Source organism: Pleurodeles waltl, unplaced genomic scaffold (genome assembly GCF_031143425.1).
Source record: "Pleurodeles waltl isolate 20211129_DDA unplaced genomic scaffold, aPleWal1.hap1.20221129 scaffold_135, whole genome shotgun sequence".
In the NCBI taxonomy this organism is placed as follows: Eukaryota; Metazoa; Chordata; class Amphibia; order Caudata; family Salamandridae; genus Pleurodeles; species Pleurodeles waltl.
Genome location: NW_027149841.1, coordinates 117,928 through 137,219, shown reverse-complemented (window position 1 = coordinate 137,219; position 19,292 = coordinate 117,928). Strand labels below are relative to the sequence as shown.

General features: G+C 46.9%; 3 non-coding genes across 3 annotated transcripts; all 3 read right to left on the bottom strand.

Moving 5' to 3' along the window:
- Positions 1-3,774: 3,774 nt before the first annotated feature.
- TRNAG-UCC (transfer RNA glycine (anticodon UCC)) lies at positions 3,775-3,846 on the bottom strand. The gene has a single exon. It is a non-coding gene; the product is annotated as a tRNA-Gly (tRNA).
- An 11,120-nt stretch (positions 3,847-14,966) lies between these two features.
- TRNAG-UCC (transfer RNA glycine (anticodon UCC)) lies at positions 14,967-15,038 on the bottom strand. Its single transcript has one exon. It is a non-coding gene; the product is annotated as a tRNA-Gly (tRNA).
- A 3,130-nt stretch (positions 15,039-18,168) lies between these two features.
- On the bottom strand, positions 18,169-18,240 carry TRNAG-UCC (transfer RNA glycine (anticodon UCC)). Its single transcript has one exon. It is a non-coding gene; the product is annotated as a tRNA-Gly (tRNA).
- Positions 18,241-19,292: the final 1,052 nt, after the last annotated feature.

Sequence of the window (19,292 nt, the reverse complement as noted above, 5' to 3'; positions counted from 1 at the left end):
AGCGTTCGGGACGTGAGTGGACTTAGGACTGGAAGTTCTGTCCATTCGAAGCAGCCAACCTTCCTGCTGCAGACAGGGGCTGTTCCCTTGGGTTTCTTTCACCTTGCTCTCGGATAAATTTGGTTGTATGCTGCAGTTGCCTGCAATGACTACAAGGTGGCGCTGCTTTCAGGTAAGAGCACAAATATGCAGAAAATGTTGGGGACTTTTGCCACATTTATCGGTGGTGGGTCTCGCACATTTTTTCCAGGGGAGAGATATTGACCTGAAACACTTTTTACTGCAGAGATGCTGCAGTTCTAAAGGCTGGTCGGGCAGAAGGGCTCAGCCGTTTCATTGCCTGCCCCCCTGCAGCCCATTTATTACCAGCAGTTGTGAGTGGTGACTGCTGTTTGTAAAATATAAAAATTTCAGGACATAGAAAGTCGCAGACGGGGCTTTTGAGATGCCTGCCTATGTCTTTGTTTATTATTTATCTAATAGCTGAGTAATCTGGTCAAGATATTTCTTTTTTTTAACATATTGCGTTAGAATAGCTACTGCTTTCTTAATGTACAAATATTAACACTGCGTTGGTCGGGAATCGAACCCAGGTCAACTGCTTGGAAGGCAGCTATGCTCACCACTATACCACCAACGCTCCATGGCATATGTTTTTTATAAGCTCTAGACATCACAACCCTGAGTTCAATGACTATATTGCACCAGTATCAGAGGTATTTTTGGTTTACAGACCAACATGAAAATCAGGAAAAAAGTTCTTGCAACTGCTAAGGAACTGGAGATTGAAACCTATGCAAAAGCTGCGCAGAAAAGGAGAAAGGGAAAGCAGCAGTTCAAATCATTGAAATAAGCATATATTGGCAGCAAGGGAAAAACAGCAGGGTAGAGAAAGAAAACAGCTCCACGAAATTCACAGGAGATTGATATTAGCAGGACAAAAAATGGGAATAATAGCGTTCCAAGCAGGCTCAGAAAGAAGTGCGAGGGTCCCATCTTTCGTCAATGGTCATAACTGTGCATCATTTCCTTTGAAGTGTAGGGTTGATTCTCTGACCATCTGTCTCCCTGACTTTGAGCAGAGACCGATAGTTGAGCAGTCTCTTCCCACAAAAAGCTGTCACAAGCCTGCTGTTTTCCGCTCTGGCAGCGTGGAAACGAGAGAGTGGTCCTCACAAGAAAAAAAATCAATCCATGCTAGCAGAGGATGGTTTCGATCCATCGACCTCTGGGTTATGGGCCCAGCACGCTTCCGCTGCGCCACTCTGCTTCCTGTTCAAAATGCTGTGGTTATGCAGATCAGGAGCCTTCAGAGGAGTGGCATGGGATCGCTGGAGCTATTCTGGCAGGGCTCTCACCTCATTAGCCTAAGAATGTCACAAGGCATGCTGGGTGCAGAAAATCTTGGCCTTCCCCTCTCACAGTCAGTCATAGGGGAAAGTCAAGGCCCTCTCAGTCACTAGCCATGTCACGCCTTTGTCAAGACAGAAGCACCCCCAACCGCTCCTTCTCTGTGATCCTGCGCTACCATGCTCAGGTTTTGGCCTTACCTGGGAGCCAGAGGTGCACCCGATGAGGGCTTGCCTGGTATGAGCGTTTGGGAGCGTTTGGGACGTGAGTGGACTTAGGACTGGAAGTTCTGTCCATTCGAAGCAGCCAACCTTCCTGCTGCAGACAGGGGCTGTTCCCTTGGGTTTCTTTCACCTTGCTCTCGGATAAATTTGGTTGTATGCTGCAGTTGCCTGCGATGACTACAAGGTGGCGCTGCTTTCAGGTAAGAGCACAAATATGCAGAAAATGTTGGGGACTTTTGCCACATTTATCGGTGGTGGGTCTCGCACATTTTTTCCAGGGGAGAGATATTGATCTGAAACACTTTTTACTGCAGAGATGCTGCAGTTCTAAAGGCTGGTCGGGCAGAAGGACTTAGCCGTTTCATTGCCTGCCCCACTGCAGCCCATTTATTACCAGCAGTTGTGAGTGGTGACTGCTGTTTGTAAAATATAAAAATTTCAGGACATAGAAAGTCGCAGACGGGGCTTTTGGGATGCCTGCCTCTGTCTTTGTTTATTATTTATCTAATAGCTGAGTAATCTGGTCAAGATATTTCTCTTTTTTTTAACATATTGCGATAGAATAGCTACTGCTTTCTTAATGTATAAATATTAACACTGCGTTGGCCGGGAATCAAACCCAGGTCAACTGCTTGGAAGGCAGCTATGCTCACCACTATACCACCAACGCTCCGTGGCATATGTTTTTTTTAAGCTCTAGACATCACAACCCTGAGTTCAATGACTATATTGCACCAGTATCAGAGGTATTTTTGGTTTACAGACCAACATGAAAATCAGGAAAAAAGTTCTTGCAACTGCTAAGGAACTGGAGATTGAAACCAATGCAAAAGCTGCGCAGAAAAGGAGAAAGGGAAAGCAGCAGTTCAAATCATTGAAATAAGCATATATTGGCAGCAAGGTAAAAACAGCAGGGTATCGAAAGAAAACAGCTCCACGAAATTCACAGGAGATTGATAATAGCAGGACAAAAAAAGGGAATAATAGCGTTCCAAGCAGGCTCAGAAAGAAGTGCAAGGGTCCCATCTTTCGTCAATGGTCATAACTGTGCATCATTTCCTTTGAAGTGTAGGGTTGATTCTCTGACCATCTGTCTCCCTGACTTTGAGCAGAGACCGATAGTTGAGCAGTCTCTTCCCACAAAAAGCTGGCACAAGCCTGCTGTTTTCCGCTCTGGCAGCGTGGAAACGAGAGAGTGGTCCTCACAAGAAAAAAAATCAATCCATGCTAGCAGAGGATGGTTTCGATCCATCAACATCTGGGTTATGGGCCCAGCACGCTTCTGCTGCGCCACTCTGCTTCCTGTTCAAAATGCTGTGGTTATGCAGATCAGGAGCCTTCAGAGGAGTGGCATGGGATCGCTGGAGCTATTCTGGCAGGGCTCTCACCTCATTTGCCTAAGAATGTCACAAGGCATGCTGGGTGCAGAAAATCTTCGCCTTCCCCTCTCACAGTCAGTCATAGGGCAAAGTCAAGGCCCTCTCAGTCACTAGCCATGTCACGCCTTTGTCAAGACAGAAGCACCCCCAACCGCTCCTTCTCTGTGATCCTGCGCTACCATGCTCAGGTTTTGGCCTTACCTGGGAGCCAGAGGTGCACCCGCTGAGGGCTTGCCCAGTATGAGCGTTTGGGAGCGTTCGGGACGTGAGTGGACTTAGGACTGGAAGTTCTGTCCATTTGAAGCAGCCAACCTTCCTGCTGCAGACAGGGGCTGTTCCCTTGGGTTTCTTTCACCTTGCTCTCGGATAAATTTGGTTGTATGCTGCAGTTGCCTGCGATGACTACAAGGTGGCGCTGCTTTCAGGTAAGAGCACAAATATGCAGAAAATGTTGGGGACTTTTGCCACATTTATCGGTGGTGGGTCTCGCACATTTTTTCCAGGGGAGAGATATTGACCTGAAACACTTTTTACTGCAGAGATGCTGCAGTTCTAAAGGCTGGTCGGGCAGAAGGGCTTAGCCGTTTCATTGCCTGCCCCCCTGCAGCCCATTTATTACCAGCAGTTGTGATGGTGACTGCTGTTTGTAAAATATAAACATTTCAGGACATAGAAAGTCGCAGACGGGGCTTTTGGGATGCCTGCCTATGTCTTTGTTTATTATTTATCTAATAGCTGAGTAATCTGGTCAAGATATTTCTCTTTTTTTAACATATTGCATTAGAATAGCTACTGCTTTCTTAATGTATAAATATTAGCACTGTGTTGGCCGGGAATCGAACCCGGGTCAACTGCTTGGAAGGCAGCTATGCTCACCACTATACCACCAACACTCCGTGGCATATGTTTTTTTTAAGCTCTAGACATCACAACCCTGAGTTCAATGACTATATTGCACCAGTATCAGAGGTATTTTTGGTTTACAGACCAACATGAAAATCAGGAAAAAAGTTCTTGCAACTGCTAAGGAACTGGAGATTGAAACCAATGCAAAAGCTGTGCAGAAAAGGAGAAAGGGAAAGCAGCAGTTCAAATCATTGAAATAAGCATATATTGGCAGCAAGGGAAAAACAGCAGGGTAGAGAAAGAAAACAGCTCCACGAAATTCACAGGAGATTGATAATAGCAGGACAAAAAAAGGGAATAATAGCGTTCCAAGCAGGCTCAGAAAGAAGTGCGAGGGTCCCATCTTTCGTTAATGGTCATAACTGTGCATCATTTCCTTTGAAGTGTAGGGTTGATTCTCTGACCATCTGTCTCCCTGACTTTGAGCAGAGACCGATAGTTGAGCAGTCTCTTCCCACAAAAAGCTGGCACAAGCCTGCTGTTTTACGCTCTGGCAGCGTGGAAACGAGAGAGTGGTCCTCACAAGAAAAATAATCAATCCATGCTAGCAGAGGATGGTTTCGATCCATCGACCTCTGGGTTATGGGCCCAGCACGCTTCCGCTGCGCCACTCTGCTTCCTGTTCAAAATGCTGTGGTTATGCAGATCAGGAGCCTTCAGAGGAGTGGCATGGGATCACTGGAGCTATTCTGGCAGGGCTCTCACCTCATTTGCCTAAGAATGTCACAAGGCATGCTGGGTGCAGAAAATCTTCGCCTTCCCCTCTCACAGTCAGTCATAGGGGAAAGTCAAGTCCCTCTCAGTCACTAGCCATGTCACGCCTTTGTCAAGACAGAAGCACCCCCACCCGCTTCTTCTCTGTGATCCTGCGCTACCATGCTCCGGTTTTGGCCTTACCTGGGAGCCAGAGGTGCACCCGGTGAGGGCTTCCCCGGTATGATCGTTTGGGAGCGTTCGGTACGTGAGTGGACTTAGGACTGGAAGTTCTGTCCATTCGAAGCAGCCAACCTTCCTGCTGCAGACAGGGGCTGTTCCCTTGGGTTTCTTTCACCTTGCTCTCGGATAAATTTGGTTGTATGCTGCAGTTGCCTGCGATGACTACAAGGTGGCGCTGCTTTCAGGTAAGAGCACAAATATGCAGAAAATGTTGGGGACTTTTACCACATTTATCGGTGGTGGGTCTCGCACATTTTTTCCAGGGGAGAGTTATTGACCTGAAACACTTTTTACTGCAGAGATGCTGCAGTTCTAAAGGCTGGTCGGGCAGAAGGGCTTAGCCGTTTCATTGCCTGCCCCCCTGCAGCCCATTTATTACCAGCAGTTGTGATGGTGACTGCTGTTTGTAAAATATAAAAATTTCAGGACATAGAAAGTCGCAGACGGGGCTTTTGGGATGCCTGCCTATGTCTTTGTTTATTATTTATCTAATAGCTGAGTAATCTGGTCAAGATATTTCTCTTTTTTTGACATATTGCATTAGAATAGCTACTGCTTTCTTAATGTATAAATATTAGCACTGCGTTGGCCGGGAATCGAACCCGGGTCAATTGCTTGGAAGGCAGCTATGCTCACCACTATACCACCAACGCTCCATGGCATATGTATTTTTTAAGCTCTAGACATCACAACCCTGAGTTCAATGACTATATTGCACCAGTATCAGAGGTATTTTTGGTTTACAGACCAACATGAAAATCAGGAAAAAAGTTCTTGCAACTGCTAAGGAACTGGAGATTGAAACCAATGCAAAAGCGGCGCAGAAAAGGAGAAAGGGAAAGCAGCAGTTCAAATCATTGAAATAAGCATATATTGGCAGCAAGGGAAAAACAGCAGGGTAGAGAAAGAAAACAGCTCCACGAAATTCACAGGAGATTGATAATAGCAGGACAAAAAAAGGGAATAATAGCGTTCCAAGCAGGCTCAGAAAGAAGTGCGAGGGTCCCATCTTTCGTTAATGGTCATAACTGTGCATCATTTCCTTTGAAGTGTAGGGTTGATTCTCTGACCATCTGTCTCCCTGACTTTGAGCAGAGACCGATAGTTGAGCAGTCTCTTCCCACAAAAAGCTGGCACAAGCCTGCTGTTTTCCGCTCTGGCAGCGTGGAAACGAGAGAGTGGTCCTCACAAGAAAAATAATCAATCCATGCTAGCAGAGGATGGTTTCGATCCATCGACCTCTGGGTTATGGGCCCAGCACGCTTCCGCTGCGCCACTCTGCTTCCTGTTCAAAAGGCTGTGGTTATGCAGATCAGGAGCCTTCAGAGGAGTGGCATGGGATCGCTGGAGCTATTCTGGCAGGGCTCTCACCTCATTTGCCTAAGAATGTCACAAGGCATGCTGGGTGCAGAAAATCTTCGCCTTCCCCTCTCACAGTCAGTCATAGGGGAAAGTCAAGTCCCTCTCAGTCACTAGCCATGTCACGCCTTTGTCAAGACAGAAGCACCCCCACCCGCTCCTTCTCTGTGATCCTGCGCTACCATGCTCATGTTTTGGCCTTACCTGGGAGCCAGAGGTGCACCCGGTGAGGGCTTGCCCGGTATGATCGTTTGGGAGCGTTCGGGACGTGAGTGGACTTAGGACTGGAAGTTCTGTCCATTCGAAGCAGCCAACCTTTCTGCTGCAGACAGGGGCTGTTCCCTTGGGTTTCTTTCACCTTGCTCTCGGATAAATTTGGTTGAATGCTGCAGTTGCCTGCGATGACTACAAGGTGGCGCTGCTTTCAGGTAAGAGCACAAATATGCAGAAAATGTTGGGGACTTTTGCCACATTTATCGGTGGTGGGTCTCGCAAATTTTTTGCAGGGGAGAGATATTGACCTGAAACACTTTTTACTGCAGAGATGCTGCAGTTCTAAAGGCTGGTCGGGCAGAAGGGCTTAGCCGTTTCATTGCCTGCCCCCCTGCAGCCCATTTATTACCAGCAGTTGTGATGGTGACTGCTGTTTGTAAAATATAAAAATTTCAGGACATAGAAAGTCGCAGACGGGGCTTTTGGGATGCCTGCCTATGTCTTTGTTTATTATTTATCTAATAGCTGAGTAATCTGGTCAAGATATTTCTCTTTTTTTGACATATTGCATTAGAATAGCTACTGCTTTCTTAATGTATAAATATTAGCACTGCGTTGGCCGGGAATCGAACCCGGGTCAATTGCTTGGAAGGCAGCTATGCTCACCACTATACCACCAACGCTCCATGGCATATGTATTTTTTAAGCTCTAGACATCACAACCCTGAGTTCAATGACTATATTGCACCAGTATCAGAGGTATTTTTGGTTTACAGACCAACATGAAAATCAGGAAAAAAGTTCTTGCAACTGCTAAGGAACTGGAGATTGAAACCAATGCAAAAGCTGCGCAGAAAAGGAGAAAGGGAAAGCAGCAGTTCAAATCATTGAAATAAGCATATATTGGCAGCAAGGGAAAAACAGCAGGGTAGAGAAAGAAAACAGCTCCACGAAATTCACAGGAGATTGATAATAGCAGGACAAAAAAAGGGAATAATAGCGTTCCAAGCAGGCTCAGAAAGAAGTGCGAGGGTCCCATCTTTCGTTAATGGTCATAACTGTGCATCATTTCCTTTGAAGTGTAGGGTTGATTCTCTGACCATCTGTCTCCCTGACTTTGAGCAGAGACCGATAGTTGAGCAGTCTCTTCCCACAAAAAGCTGGCACAAGCCTGCTGTTTTCCGCTCTGGCAGCGTGGAAACGAGAGAGTGGTCCTCACAAGAAAAATAATCAATCCATGCTAGCAGAGGATGGTTTCGATCCATCGACCTCTGGGTTATGGGCCCAGCACGCTTCCGCTGTGCCACTCTGCTTCCTGTTCAAAATGCTGTGGTTATGCAGATCAGGAGCCTTCAGAGGAGTGGCATGGGATCGCTGGAGCTATTCTGGCAGGGCTCTCACCTCATTTGCCTAAGAATGTCACAAGGCATGGTGGGTGCAGAAAATCTTCACCTTCCCCTCTCACAGTCAGTCATATGGGAAAGTCAAGTCCCTCTCAGTCACTAGCCATGTCACGCCTTTGTCAAGACAGAAGCACCCCCACCCGCTCCTTCTCTGTGATCCTGCGCTACCATGCTCCGGTTTTGGCCTTACCTGGGAGCCAGAGGTGCACCCGGTGAGGGCTTGCCCGGTATGAGCGTTCGGGACGTGAGTGGACTTAGGACTGGAAGTTCTGTCCATTCGAAGCAGCCAACCTTCCTGCTGCAGACAGGGGCTATTCCCTTGAGTTTCTTTCACCTTGCTCTCAGATAAATTTGGGTGTATGCTGCAGTTGCCTGTGATGACTACAAGGTCGCGCTGCTTTCAGGTAAGAGCACAAATATGCAGAAAATGTTGGGGACTTTTGCCACATTTATCGGTGGTGGGTCTCGCACATTTTTTCCAGGGGAGAGATATTGACCTGAAACACTTTTTACTGCAGAGAAACTGCAGTTCTAAAGGCTGGTCGGGCAGAAGGGCTTAGCCGTTTCATTGCCTGCCCCCCTGCAGCCCATTTATTACCAGCAGTTGTGAGTGGTGACTGCTGTTTGTAAAATATAAAGATTTCAGGACATAGAAAGTCGCAGACGGGGCTTTTGGGATGCCTGCCTATGTCTTTGATTATTATTTATCTAATAGCTGAGTAATCTGGTCAAGATATTTCTCTTTTTTTTAACATATTGCTTTAGAATAGCTACTGCTTTCTTAATGTATAAATATTAACACTGCGTTGGCCAGGAATCGAACCCGGGTCAACTGCTTGGAAGGTAGTTATGCTCACCACTATACCACCAACGCTCCATGGCATATGTTTTTTTTAAGCTCTAGACATCACAACCCTGAGTTCAATGACTATATTGCACCAGTATCAGAGGTATTTTTGGTTTACAGACCAACATGAAAATCAGGAAAAAAGTTCTTGCAACTGCTAAGGAACTGGAGATTGAAACCAATGCAAAAGCTGCTCAGAAAAGGAGAAAGGGAAAGCAGCAGTTCAAATCATTGAAATAAGCATATATTGGCAGCAAGGGAAAAACAGCAGGGTAGAGAAAGAAAACAGCTCCACGAAATTCACAGGAGATTGATAATAGCAGGACAAAAAAAGGGAATAATAACGTTCCAAGCAGGCTCAGAAAGAAGTGCGAGGGTCCCATCTTTCTTTAATGGTCATAACTGTGCATCATTTCCTTTGAAGTGTAGGGTTGATTCTCTGACCATCTGTCTCCCTGACTTTAAGCAGAGACCGATAGTTGAGCAGTCTCTTCAGACAAAAAGCTGGCACAAGCCTGCTGTTTTCCGCTCTGGCAGCGTGGAAACGAGAGAGTGGTCCTCACAAGAAAAAAATCAATCCATGCTAGCAGAGGATGGTTTCGATCCATCGACCTCTGGGTTATGGGCCCAGCACGCTTCCGCTGCGCCACTCTGCTTCCTGTTCAAAATGCTGTGGTTATGCAGATCAGGAGCCTTCAGAGGAGTTGCATGGGATCGCTGGAGCTATTCTGGCAGGGCTCTCACCTCATTTGCCTAAGAATGTCACAAGGCATGCTGGGTGCAGAAAATCTTCGCCTTCCCCTCTCACAGTCAGTCATAGGGGAAAGTCAAGTCCCTCTCAGTCACTAGCCATGTCACGCCTTTGTCAAGACAGAAGCACCCCCACCCGCTCCTTCTCTGTGATCCTGCGCTACCATGCTCAGGTTTTGGCCTTACCTGGGAGCCAGAGGTGCACCCGGTGAGAACTTGCCCGGTAGGAGCGTTTGGGAGCGTTCGGGACGTGAGTGGACTTAGGACTGGAAGTTCTGTCCATTCGAAGCAGCCAACCTTCCTGCTGCAGACAGGGGCTGTTCCCTTGGGTTTCTTTCACCTTGCTCTCGGATAAATTTGGTTGTATGCTGCAGTTGCCTGCAATGACTACAAGGTGGCGCTGCTTTCAGGTAAGAGCACAAATATGCAGAAAATGTTGGGGACTTTTGCCACATTTATCGGTGGTGGGTCTCGCACATTTTTTCCAGGGGAGAGATATTGACCTGAAACACTTTTTACTGCAGAGATGCTGCAGTTCTAAAGGCTGGTCGGGCAGAAGGGCTTAGCCGTTTCATTGCCTGCCCCCCTGCAGCCCATTTATTACCAGCAGTTGTGATGGTGACTGCTGTTTGTAAAATATAAAAATTTCAGGACATAGAAAGTCGCAGACGGGGCTTTTGGGATGCCTGCCTATGTCTTTGTTTAGCTGAGTAATCTGGTCAAGATATTTCTCTTTTTTTAACATATTGCATTAGAATAGCTACTGCTTTCTTAATGTATAAATATTAGCACTGCGTTGGCCGGGAATCGAACCCGGGTCAATTGCTTGGAAGGCAGCTATGCTCACCACTATACCACCAACGCTCCATGGCATATGTTTTTTTTAAGCTCTAGACATCACAACCCTGAGTTAAATGACTATATTGCACCAGTATCAGAGGTATTTTTGGTTTACAGACCAACATGAAAATCAGGAAAAAAGTTCTTGCAACTGCTAAGGAACTGGAGATTGAAACCAATGCAAAAGCTGCGCAGAAAAGGAGAAAGGGAAAGCAGCAGTTCAAATCATTGAAATAAGCATATATTGGCAGCAAGGGAAAAACTGCAGGGTAGAGAAAGAAAACAGCTCCACGAAATTCACAGGAGATTGATAATAGCAGGACAAAAAAAGGGAATAATAGCGTTCCAAGCAGGCTCAGAAAGAAGTGCGAGGGTCCCATCTTTCGTTAATGGTCATTACTGTGCATCATTTCCTTTGAAGTGTAGGGTTGATTCTCTGACCATCTGTCTCCCTGACTTTGAGCAGAGACCGATAGTTGAGCAGTCTCTTCCCACAAAAAGCTGGCACAAGCCTTCTGTTTTCCGCTCTGGCAGCGTGGAAACGAGAGAGTGGTCCTCACAAGAAAAAAAATCAATCCATGCTAGCAGAGGATGGTTTCACTCCATCGACCTCTGGGTTATGGGCCCAGCACGCTTCCGCTGCGCCACTCTGCTTCCTGTTCAAAATGCTGTGGTTATGCAGATCAGGAGCCTTCAGAGGAGTGGCATGTGATCGCTGGAGCTATTCTGGCAGGGCTCTCACCTCATTTGCTAAGAATGTCACAAGGCATGCTGGGTGCAGAAAATCTTCGCCTTCCCCTCTCACAGTCAGTCATAGGGGAAAGTCAAGTCCCTCTCAGTCACTAGCCATGTCACGCCTTTGTCAAGACGGAAGCACCCCCACCCGCTCCTTCTCTGTGATCCTGCGCTACCATGCTCATGTTTTGGCCTTACCTGGGAGCCAGAGGTGCACCCGGTGAGGGCTTGCCCGGTATGATCGTTTGGGAGCGTTCGGGACGTGAGTGGACTTAGGACTGGAAGTTCTGTCCATTCGAAGCAGCCAACCTTTCTGCTGCAGACAGGGGCTGTTCCCTTGGGTTTCTTTCACCTTGCTCTCGGATAAATTTGGTTGTATGCTGCAGTTGCCTGCGATGACTACAAGGTGGCGCTGCTTTCAGGTAAGAGCACAAATATGCAGAAAATGTTGGGGACTTTTGCCACATTTATCGGTGGTGGGTCTCGCACATTTTTTCCAGGGGAGAGATATTGACCTGAAACACTTTTTACTGCAGAGATGCTGCAGTTCTAAAGGCTGGTCGGGCAGAAGGGCTTAGCCGTTTCATTGCCTGCCCCCCTGCAGCCCATTTATTACCAGCAGTTGTGATGGTGAGTGCTGTTTGTAAAATATAAAAATTTCAGGACATAGAAAGTCGCAGACGGGGCTTTTGGGATGCCTGCCTATGTCTTTGTTTATTATTTATCTAATAGCTGAGTAATCTGGTCAAGATATTTCTCTTTTTTTGACATATTGCATTAGAATAGCTACTGCTTTCTTAATGTATAAATATTAGCACTGCGTTGGCCGGGAATCGAACCCGGGTCAATTGCTTGGAAGGCAGCTATGCTCACCACTATACCACCAACGCTCCATGGCATATGTATTTTTTAAGCTCTAGACATCACAACCCTGAGTTCAATGACTATATTGCACCAGTATCAGAGGTATTTTTGGTTTACAGACCAACATGAAAATCAGGAAAAAAGTTCTTGCAACTGCTAAGGAACTGGAGATTGAAACCAATGCAAAAGCTGCGCAGAAAAGGAGAAAGGGAAAGCAGCAGTTCAAATCATTGAAATAAGCATATATTGGCAGCAAGGGAAAAACAGCAGGGTAGAGAAAGAAAACAGCTCCACGAAATTCACAGGAGATTGATAATAGCAGGACAAAAAAAGGGAATAATAGCGTTCCAAGCAGGCTCAGAAAGAAGTGCGAGGGTCCCATCTTTCGTTAATGGTCATAACTGTGCATCATTTCCTTTGAAGTGTAGGGTTGATTCTCTGACCATCTGTCTCCCTGACTTTGAGCAGAGACCGATAGTTGAGCAGTCTCTTCCCACAAAAAGCTGTCACAAGCCTGCTGTTTTCCGCTCTGGCAGCGTGGAAACGAGAGAGTGGTCCTCACAAGAAAAAAAATCAATCCATGCTAGCAGAGGATGGTTTCGATCCATCGACCTCTGGGTTATGGGCCCAGCACGCTTCCGCTGCGCCACTCTGCTTCCTGTTCAAAATGCTGTGGTTATGCAGATCAGGAGCCTTCAGAGGAGTGGCATGGGATCGCTGGAGCTATTCTGGCAGGGCTCTCACCTCATTAGCCTAAGAATGTCACAAGGCATGCTGGGTGCAGAAAATCTTGGCCTTCCCCTCTCACAGTCAGTCATAGGGGAAAGTCAAGGCCCTCTCAGTCACTAGCCATGTCACGCCTTTGTCAAGACAGAAGCACCCCCAACCGCTCCTTCTCTGTGATCCTGCGCTACCATGCTCAGGTTTTGGCCTTACCTGGGAGCCAGAGGTGCACCCGATGAGGGCTTGCCTGGTATGAGCGTTTGGGAGCGTTCGGGACGTGAGTGGACTTAGGACTGGAAGTTCTGTCCATTCGAAGCAGCCAACCTTCCTGCTGCAGACAGGGGCTGTTCCCTTGGGTTTCTTTCACCTTGCTCTCGGATAAATTTGGTTGTATGCTGCAGTTGCCTGCGATGACTACAAGGTGGCGCTGCTTTCAGGTAAGAGCACAAATATGCAGAAAATGTTGGGGACTTTTGCCACATTTATCGGTGGTGGGTCTCGCACATTTTTTCCAGAGGAGAGATATTGATCTGAAACACTTTTTACTGCAGAGATGCTGCAGTTCTAAAGGCTGGTCGGGCAGAAGGACTTAGCCGTTTCATTGCCTGCCCCACTGCAGCCCATTTATTACCAGCAGTTGTGAGTGGTGACTGCTGTTTGTAAAATATAAAAATTTCAGGACATAGAAAGTCGCAGACGGGGCTTTTGGGATGCCTGCCTCTGTCTTTGTTTATTATTTATCTAATAGCTGAGTAATCTGGTCAAGATATTTCTCTTTTTTTTAACATATTGCGATAGAATAGCTACTGCTTTCTTAATGTATAAATATTAACACTGCGTTGGCCGGGAATCAAACCCAGGTCAACTGCTTGGAAGGCAGCTATGCTCACCACTATACCACCAACGCTCCGTGGCATATGTTTTTTTTAAGCTCTAGACATCACAACCCTGAGTTCAATGACTATATTGCACCAGTATCAGAGGTATTTTTGGTTTACAGACCAACATGAAAATCAGGAAAAAAGTTCTTGCAACTGCTAAGGAACTGGAGATTGAAACCAATGCAAAAGCTGCGCAGAAAAGGAGAAAGGGAAAGCAGCAGTTCAAATCATTGAAATAAGCATATATTGGCAGCAAGGTAAAAACAGCAGGGTATCGAAAGAAAACAGCTCCACGAAATTCACAGGAGATTGATAATAGCAGGACAAAAAAAGGGAATAATAGCATTCCAAGCAGGCTCAGAAAGAAGTGCAAGGGTCCCATCTTTCGTCAATGGTCATAACTGTGCATCATTTCCTTTGAAGTGTAGGGTTGATTCTCTGACCATCTGTCTCCCTGACTTTGAGCAGAGACCGATAGTTGAGCAGTCTCTTCCCACAAAAAGCTGGCACAAGCCTGCTGTTTTCCGCTCTGGCAGCGTGGAAACGAGAGAGTGGTCCTCACAAGAAAAAAAATCAATCCATGCTAGCAGAGGATGGTTTCGATCCATCAACATCTGGGTTATGGGCCCAGCACGCTTCTGCTGCGCCACTCTGCTTCCTGTTCAAAATGCTGTGGTTATGCAGATCAGGAGCCTTCAGAGGAGTGGCATGGGATCGCTGGAGCTATTCTGGCAGGGCTCTCACCTCATTTGCCTAAGAATGTCACAAGGCATGCTGGGTGCAGAAAATCTTCGCCTTCCCCTCTCACAGTCAGTCATAGGGCAAAGTCAAGGCCCTCTCAGTCACTAGCCATGTCACGCCTTTGTCAAGACAGAAGCACCCCCAACCGCTCCTTCTCTGTGATCCTGCGCTACCATGCTCAGGTTTTGGCCTTACCTGGGAGCCAGAGGTGCACCCGCTGAGGGCTTGCCCAGTATGAGCGTTTGGGAGCGTTCGGGACGTGAGTGGACTTAGGACTGGAAGTTCTGTCCATTTGAAGCAGCCAACCTTCCTGCTGCAGACAGGGGCTGTTCCCTTGGGTTTCTTTCACCTTGCTCTCGGATAAATTTGGTTGTATGCTGCAGTTGCCTGCGATGACTACAAGGTGGCGCTGCTTTCAGGTAAGAGCACAAATATGCAGAAAATGTTGGGGACTTTTGCCACATTTATCGGTGGTGGGTCTCGCACATTTTTTCCAGGGGAGAGATATTGACCTGAAACACTTTTTACTGCAGAGATGCTGCAGTTCTAAAGGCTGGTCGGGCAGAAGGGCTTAGCCGTTTCATTGCCTGCCCCCCTGCAGCCCATTTATTACCAGCAGTTGTGATGGTGACTGCTGTTTGTAAAATATAAACATTTCAGGACATAGAAAGTCGCAGACGGGGCTTTTGGGATGCCTGCCTATGTCTTTGTTTATTATTTATCTAATAGCTGAGTAATCTGGTCAAGATATTTCTCTTTTTTTAACATATTGCATTAGAATAGCTACTGCTTTCTTAATGTATAAATATTAGCACTGTGTTGGCCGGGAATCGAACCCGGGTCAACTGCTTGGAAGGCAGCTATGCTCACCACTATACCACCAACACTCCATGGCATATGTTTTTTTTAAGCTCTAGACATCACAACCCTGAGTTCAATGACTATATTGCACCAGTATCAGAGGTATTTTTGGTTTACAGACCAACATGAAAATCAGGAAAAAAGTTCTTGCAACTGCTAAGGAACTGGAGATTGAAACCAATGCAAAAGCTGCGCAGAAAAGGAGAAAGGGAAAGCAGCAGTTCAAATCATTGAAATAAGCATATATTGGCAGCAAGGGAAAAACAGCAGGGTAGAGAAAGAAAACAGCTCCACGAAATTCACAGGAGATTGATAATAGCAGGACAAAAAAAGGGAATAATAGCGTTCCAAGCAGGCTCAGAAAGAAGTGCGAGGGTCCCATCTTTCGTTAATGGTCATAACTGTGCATCATTTCCTTTGAAGTGTAGGGTTGATTCTCTGACCATCTGTCTCCCTGACTTTGAGCAGAGACCGATAGTTGAGCAGTCTCTTCCCACAAAAAGCTGGCACAAGCCTGCTGTTTTACGCTCTGGCAGCGTGGAAACGAGAGAGTGGTCCTCACAAGAAAAATAATCAATCCATGCTAGCAGAGGATGGTTTCGATCCATCGACCTCTGGGTTATGGGCCCAGCACGCTTCCGCTGCGCCACTCTGCTTCCTGTTCAAAATGCTGTGGTTATGCAGATCAGGAGCCTTCAGAGGAGTGGCATGGGATCACTGGAGCTATTCTGGCAGGGCTCTCACCTCATTTGCCTAAGAATGTTACAAGGCATGCTGGGTGCAGAAAATCTTCGCCTTCCCCTCTCACAGTCAGTCATAGGGGAAAGTCAAGTCCCTCTCAGTCACTAGCCATGTCACGCCTTTGTCAAGACAGAAGCACCCCCACCCGCTCCTTCTCTGTGATCCTGCGCTACCATGCTCAGGTTTTGGCCTTACCTGGGAGCCAGAGGTGCATCCGGTGAGGGCTTGCCCGGTATGAGCGTTTAGGAGCGTTCGGGATGTGAGTGGACTTAGGACTGGAAGTTCTGTCCATTCGAAGCAGCCAACCTTCCTGCTGCAGACAGGGGCTGTTCCCTTGGGTTTCTTTCACCTTGCTCTCGGATAAATTTGGTTGTATGCTGCAGTTGCCTGCGATGACTACAAGGTGGCGCTGCTTTCAGGTAAGAGCACAAATATGCAGAAAATGTTGGGGACTTTTGCCACATTTATCGGTGGTGGGTCTCGCACATTTTTTCCAGGGGAGAGATATTGACCTGAAACACTTTTTACTGCAGAGATGCTGCAGTTCTAAAGGCTGGTCGGGCAGAAGGGCTTAGCCGTTTCATTGCCTGCCCCCCTGCAGCCCATTTATTACCAGCAGTTGTGAGTGGTGACTGCTGTTTGTAAAATATAAAAATTTCAGGACATAGAAAGTCGCAGACGGGGCTTTTGGGATGCCTGACTATGTCTTTGTTTATTATTTATCTAATAGCTGAGTAATCTGGTCAAGATATTTCTCTTTTTTTTAACATATTGCGTTAGAAAAGTTACTGCTTTCTTAATGTATAAATATTAGCACTGCGTTGGCCGGGAATCAAACCCGGGTCAATTGCTTGGAAGGCAGCTATGCTCACCACTATACCACCAACGCTCCATGGCATATGTTTTTTTTCAGCTCTAGACATCACAACCCTGAGTTCAATGACTATATTGCACCAGTATCAGAGGTATTTTTGGTTTACAGACCAACATGAAAATCAGGAAAAAAGTTCTTGCAACTGCTAAGGAACTGGAGATTGAAACCAATGCAAAAGCTGCGCAGAAAAGGAGAAAGGGAAAGCAGCAGTTCAAATCATTGAAATAAGCATTTATTGGCAGCAAGGGAAAAACAGCAGGGTAGAGAAAGAAAACACCTCCACGATATTCACAGGAGATTGATAATAGCAGGACAAAAAAAGGGAATAATAGCGTTCCAAGCAGGCTCAGAAAGAAGTGCGAGGGTCCCATCTTTCGTTAATGGTCATAACTGTGCATCATTTCCTTTGAAGTGTAGGGTTGATTCTCTGACCATCTGTCTCCCTGACTTTGAGCAGAGACCGATAGTTGAGCAGTCTCTTCCCACAAAAAGCTGGCACAAGCCTGCTGTTTTCCGCTCTGGCAGCGTGGAAACGAGAGAGTGGTCCTCACAAGAAAAAAAATCAATCCATGCTAGCAGAGGATGGTTTCACTCCATCGACCTCTGGGTTATGGGCCCAGCACGCTTCCGCTGCACCACTCTGCTTCCTGTTCAAAATGCTGTGGTTATGCAGATCAGGAGCCTTCAGAGGAGTGGCATGTGATCGCTGGAGCTATTCTGGCAGGGCTCTCACCTCATTTGCCTAAGAATGTCACAAGGCATGCTGGGTGCAGAAAATCTTCGCCTTCCCCTCTCACAGTCAGTCATAGGGGAAAGTCAAGTCTCTCTCAGTCACTAGCCATGTCACACCTTTGTCAAGACAGAAGCACCCCCACCCGCTCCTTCTCTGTGATCCTGCGCTACCATGCTAAGGTTTTGGCCTTACCTGGGAGCCAGAGGTGCACCCGGTGAGGGCTTGCCCGGTATGAGCGTTTAGGAGCGTTAAGGGACATGAGTGGACTTAGGACTGGAAGTTCTGTCCATTCGAAGCAGCCAACCTTCCTGCTGCAGACAGGGGCTGTTCCCTTGGGTTTCTTTCACCTTGCTCTTGGATAAATTTGGTTGTATGCTGCAGTTGCCTGCGATGACTACAAGGTGGCGCTGCTTTCAGGTAAGAGCACAAATATGCAGAAAATGTTGGGGACTTTTGCCACATTTATCGGTGGTGGGCCTCGCACATTTTTTCCAGGGGAGAGATATTGACCTGAAACACTTTTTACTGCAGAGATGCTGCAGTTCTAAAGGCTGGTCGGGCAGAAGGGCTTAGCCGTTTCATTGCCTGCCCCCCTGCAGCCCATTTATTACCAGCAGTTGTGAGTGGTGACTGCTGTTTGTAAAATATAAAAATTTCAGGACATAGAAAGTCGCAGACGGGGCTTTTGGGATGCCTGCCTATGTCTTTGTTTATCTAATAGCTGAGTAATCTGGTCAAGATATTTCTCTTTTTTTTAACATATTGCGTTAGAATAGCTACTGCTTTCTTAATGTATAAATATTAGCACTGCGTTGGCCGGGAATCGAACCCGGGTCAACTGCTTGGAAGGCAGCTATGCTCACCACTATACCACCAACGCTCCATGGCATATGTTTTTTTTAAGCTCTAGACATCACAACCCTGAGTTCAATGACTATATTGCACCAGTATCAGAGGTATTTTTGGTTTACAGACCAACATGAAAATCAGGAAAAAAGTTCTTGCAACTGCTAAGGAACTGGAGATTGAAACCAATGCAAAAGCTGCGCAGAAAAGGAGAAAGGGAAAGCAGCAGTTCAAATCATTGAAATAAGCATTTATTGGCAGCAAGGGAAAAACAGCAGGGTAGAGAAAGAAAACACCTCCACGATATTCACAGGAGATTGATAATAGCAGGACAAAAAAAGGGAATAATAGCGTTCCAAGCAGGCTCAGAAAGAAGTGCGAGGGTCCCATCTTTTGTTAATGGTCATAACTGTGCATCATTTCCTTTGAAGTGTAGGGTTGATTCTCTGACCATCTGTCTCCCTGACTTTGAGCAGAGACCGATAGTTGAGCAGTCTCTTCCCACAAAAAGCTGGCACAAGCCTGCTGTTTTCCGCTCTGGCAGCGTGGAAACGAGAGAGTGGTCCTCACAAGAAAAAAAAACAATCCATGCTAGCAGAGAATGGTTTCGATCCATCGACCTCTGGGTTATGGGCCCAGCACGCTTCCGCTGCGCCACTCTGCTTCCTGTTCAAAATGCTGTGGTTATGCAGATAAGGAGCCTTCAGAGGAGTGGCATGGGATCGCTGGAGCTATTCTGGCAGGGCTCTCACCTCATTTGCCTAAGAATGTCACAAGGCATGGTGGGTACAGAAAATCTTTGCCTTCCCCTCTCACAGTCAGTCATAGGGGAAAGTCAAGTCCCTCTCAGTCACTAGCCATGTCACGCCTTTGTCAAGACAGAAGCACCCCCACCCGCTCCTTCTCTGTGATCCTGCGCTACCATGCTAAGGTTTTGGCCTCACCTGGGAGCCAGAGGTGCACCCGGTGAGGGCTTGCCCGGTATGAGCGTTTGGGAGCGTTTGGGACGTGAGTGGACTTAGGACTGGAAGTTCTGTCCATTCGAAGCAGCCAACCTTCCTGCTGCAGACAGGGGCTGTTCCCTTG